Consider the following 4766-nt stretch of genomic DNA (forward strand, 5'->3'; position numbering starts at 1 on the left):
TCCACAGGCCAATGCTCTAACCACTGAGCCAAACTGGCTAGGGCAGCAGTTCTTCTATCTTAAAGATAGTGTTTAGGAGGCTGGTGTAGTGGGTGGTTAAGAAATCACCCTGATTATCTTATGTCTTGGACATGAATGTAATGGTCACTTATTGGGGTTGCAAACTGAAATACCACAGGGAACAAGCAGGAATGGCCAATAGTTTGCTAAAGTGGTTTACTAAAAGAGATATAGGTATAGATATATAGATAGATATGTAGCAACTACAATGAGACAGGATAAAACATATAAAGATGAGTATAAAAAGTCCCTGTCTTCTAAGAACAGCCAGTTGGAAGAGCCTCACCGGGCAAGGTATGTGGGAAGGGGTGCAGAGCTTCCATGCCCTCTCCAAGTAGCCACTCTCCCAACCTGGCTCTATTATATAAGCATGATTGATTAAATCATTGGCTATTGGTGGTAATTGATTCAATTTCCAGTCCCTCTCCTCTCTCTTAAGAGAAGGGGATTGCAAGGGTTTTAGGAACTCTGTGCCAGGAATGAGGTCAAAGACCTAATATATATTTTTTATTATAAATCACAATATCACAAGCCCAAACTGACTAACACAAGCCCACAGATCAAATACAACCTGCTTCTTGTTTTTGTACAGCAATCAAGCTAAGAATGGTTTTTACATTTTCTAATGATTGAGAGAGGGATGTCAAAAGAAGAAGAATATTTTGTGACAGGTGAAAATTATGTGAAATTTAAATTTCAGTGTCCGTAAATAAAGTCTATTAGAACACATTCACACTGTTCATTTATATATTATCAATGGCTGCTTTTGTGCTACAAGAGCAGAACTGAGCAGTTGCCACAGACACTGCAATGATCTATTTACTATCTGGCCCTTTACAGAAAATGTTTGCTGGCCTGTAATCTGTATCACTGGTCAGTCCATGCTGGACTCTTTTAGGGTAGTTAATAATGCGCACACACTGTCCTATGCTTCTACTAGCCTGTGATAGCTCTCAAAGGATTCTGTGTGATGAGACAAAAAGTCCAGCAGACTCAGATTTGAATACTGGGCTCATTGTTTTACCAAGTGAGCCACCTTGAACAAGTGATCGAACTGCTTCAAGTTTTAGTTTAGTTTTTTTTAATCCTCACCTGAGGATATTTTTCCATTTATCTTCAGATAGAGTGGGAGGGAGGGAGGTAGGGGAGGAGAGAGAGAGAGAAACATCAATGTGAGAGAGACACATTTGTTGTTGGTTGCTTCTCGAACAACCCCAACCAGAGCCGGGGACGAACCGCAACCGAAGTACGTGCCCTTGGCCACACTCGAACCCACATCTCTTTGGTTCATGGGCCAATGCTCTAACCTCTGAGCCAAACCAGCCAGGGCTCAAGTTTTAGTTTTATAATATGAAAAAAGGGGGGCAACAACACCTTACAAGATTGTTGTACACTCTTAAAAAGCAACATGTAAAGTCTAGAAATACCTTCTTTTTCTTTTTCTTTACTTTTTTGTTTTAAATATGTTTTATTGATTTTTTAGAGAGAAAGATAGAAACATCAATGTGAGAGAGAAACATCGATCAGCTGCCTCCTGCACACCCCCTCCTGGGGATCGAGCCCGAAACCCTGGGCATGTGCCCTGACTGGGAATTGAACCGGGACCTCTCAGCCATGGGAGGATGCTCAATCCACTCAGCCACACAGGCGGGGCTCTTTTTTTAACTTTTTACCAAGCTCTTTCTCTACCTAGATTTGCTCAATAAATGCTATTGAGTATGCCTAATACTCAATAGGTTTTAAATGCTTGTTGAGGGAATGACTGCTTGAATATTTGGATGAATGAGGCATAATTCTAGTACCCTGTAAATTAGAATGAGACCATGTATAGACTTGCTTTGTCTTTACCTTGAAAGTAATATACTAAAACAAAATACTTTTTCAAAATCAAATAGTATTGAAACTGAAAAGACAGTGTCTAGTCCTACCATCATCACTCAGAAGGTTAATCATATGCTTATCAGTCTTATCTTCCCTTGTATACCTGTGGGCGGCACTGTACACAGCTCTATCTCCCCAGGTGCTGCTGAATAGTAGAACCGCTGAACATTAAAGCTGGAAGGAACATTAGACATAACGTGACCCACACTGAGGAAGAATCATGGCAAAAGAAGAATTTGAACTTTGATCTTCTATCCTCCCAGTCCAGAGTCGTTGCCTTGTGCCACAAAGCCTTAATTCAAGCTTGCAGGTGCTCAATAAGCACTTGAAGATGCTATATACTTTCACTTTCATTCTGCTTTTATGCTTAGTGTTTGCTTAGCATTATGGCTGCCTAGAAGAGTTGTTATAAGCAAGGCTTTAGAATCAGACAAATTTATATATGAATCCTGGCTCTTCCATTTGACAGCTGTGACGTTTGCAATCCTGTCTGCTCCACCTTCAAAATATAACCTCGCCCTGGCCAGTTTGGCTCAGCGATTAGAGCATTGGCCTGCGGTCCAGAGAGACCTGGGTTCCTCGCTAAGGGCAGGTACCTCAGTTGCAGTTTGTTCCCAGCCCTGGTTGGATCAGGGCCGTGCGGCAGCCACTCAATGTGTCCCTTTCACATCAATGTTTCTCTCTCTCTCTCTCTTCCTCTCTCTCCCTCCTATTCTATCTGAACAAAAAATGAAAAATGTCTTTGGGTGAGGATAAAAACAAACAAACAAACAAACAAAATATAACCTCATCTCTGGCCACACTACCATGAACATGCATGAAATCATCAAAATACAAACCAAATGCGACACTTCTCACCACCTGCACTCTTACCAGCCTAGGCTCAGCATCTGTCTCCTGGACCACTGCAATCAGTTCCTGAGAGGTCATCCTGCTTCTATTCTTGTTCCTCTATTGTCTGTTCTCCAGCCAGCAGCCAAAGTAAGCTTTTAAAACTGTAAATCAGATCACATCACTGCTCAAATCCTCCAGTGATTCACATCACACTTAGCAAAGAGCCCAGAGTTTTGTCTTGCTCACTTTGCCCCAGTCACACTGGCCTCCTTGCTTTTCCTCCTTTGTTCTTGCTGTAGTGGGTTTGATTCCCAGTCAAGGGCACATGCCTCAGTTGCAGGTTTGATCCTCAGCCCCAGTGTGGGTTGTGTGGGAGGCAACCAATCGATGTGTCTCTCTCACATTGATGTTTCTCTCTCTCTGTCTCCCTCTACCTCCCACCATCCTTCCCTTCTACTCTATCTAAAAACCAGTGCAGAAATATCCTCGGGTGAGCAAATTTGGGATAGGAGAGTTTGAATAATATTGGCAGGCTCTGATCCATAGGGATCGTCTCTAGTTGTTCAGTACCTGGTCCTGGGGTGATTTAGAGTAGGGAAAAATATTGGCTTGGTGTGTGAGAGTTACCTAAAGCAGGTGGTTGGGGATATGAGTTTTGGATTACTTGGTCTTCATATGAAAAGCACATTCACAGGGAGCTATTTCTAGGAGTTAGATAGCTCTGGGAGGAGAGTCTCTCTTCTGTCAGTAAGACCATCAAGATGTCAAAATATCATAAAATATACCCCAAAAAGTATGTTTAATACATTTATAACCTAGTTTAAATATTATAAAGTTTTATTCCCTGATTAGATTCTTCAGATGAAAGACAGAAACTATTATTGCTATATGGTATTTTAAATACACTATATACTTATACAAAGCATAGTGCAATATACATTTATTGCAGAATGATTTCTGCTATGATGACTTAATGTATATATAGTTTTATTCAAGTAATTCATGTAACATTGATGTATTTTGAGAAATGCTTGCGTTACTTATTTGAAGTAGTTTTATGGAAATAAAATATGTAAAAGCTGTAATTTTCTCTTAGCCAACACCATACTATTTTATCTTAACCTACAATAAATTGCTTCTGTCTCAATATAGTGTGTATATATATATATATATATATATTTTTTTTTTTTAATCCTCACTTGAGGATATTTATTTATCTTCAGATAGAGTGGGAGGGAGAGAGAGGGAGAGAAAGGAAGAGAGAGAGAGAAACATCGACATGAGAAGGACACATCGACTGGTTGCCTCCCACATGACCCTAACCAGGGAACCGCAACAAAGGTGCCTGCCCTTGACTGGAATCGAACCCAAGACTCATTGGTCTGCAGGCTGACACTCTACTGCTGAGCCAAACCAGCCAGGACTCAATATCATATATTTAAGAGCCCAGAAGCAATTTATTCTCTGTAACAGGTATAAAATATTTTGTAAATAATTAAATGTTGTGTGTCTGTGTGTGTACACATTTTTGTCTAGTTCATCGCAGGAAGATAGGCAGGGCAAGAAATTTGGAGTTAAATAGCTGAGTTTAAGAACTGGTCCTAAGAGACTTCTGGTCAAGATGGTAGCAGAGGTAAACACAGTATCGCCTCCTCCCACATCAAAATTACAAGTAAACTACAGAACAACCATCATTCAGAACCACCTGACATCCAGCTGGATGAAAGTCCTATAACTATCAAGACCAGTAGGAGGGGCAGAGGTACGGACGGGCAGGTCCCACACCCACATGTGGCGGATAAAAATCAGGAGGATACCTCGGCTGGGAAGGTCCTCCCTGAGGAGTGAGGGGCCCCCCATCTTACACCAGGCACCCAGCTCAGGGTTCCAGTGCCAGGAAGAGAAGTCCCCATAACTTCTGGCTGCAAAACCAGCAGGAACTGAGGCAGAGGGAGGGGCTGTGGGAGCCCCAAGCAGCTCCTCTTAAAGGG

The sequence above is a fragment of the Molossus molossus genome, unplaced genomic scaffold (assembly GCF_014108415.1).
Source record: "Molossus molossus isolate mMolMol1 unplaced genomic scaffold, mMolMol1.p scaffold_m16_p_5, whole genome shotgun sequence".
NCBI lineage: Eukaryota > Metazoa > Chordata > Mammalia > Chiroptera > Molossidae > Molossus > Molossus molossus.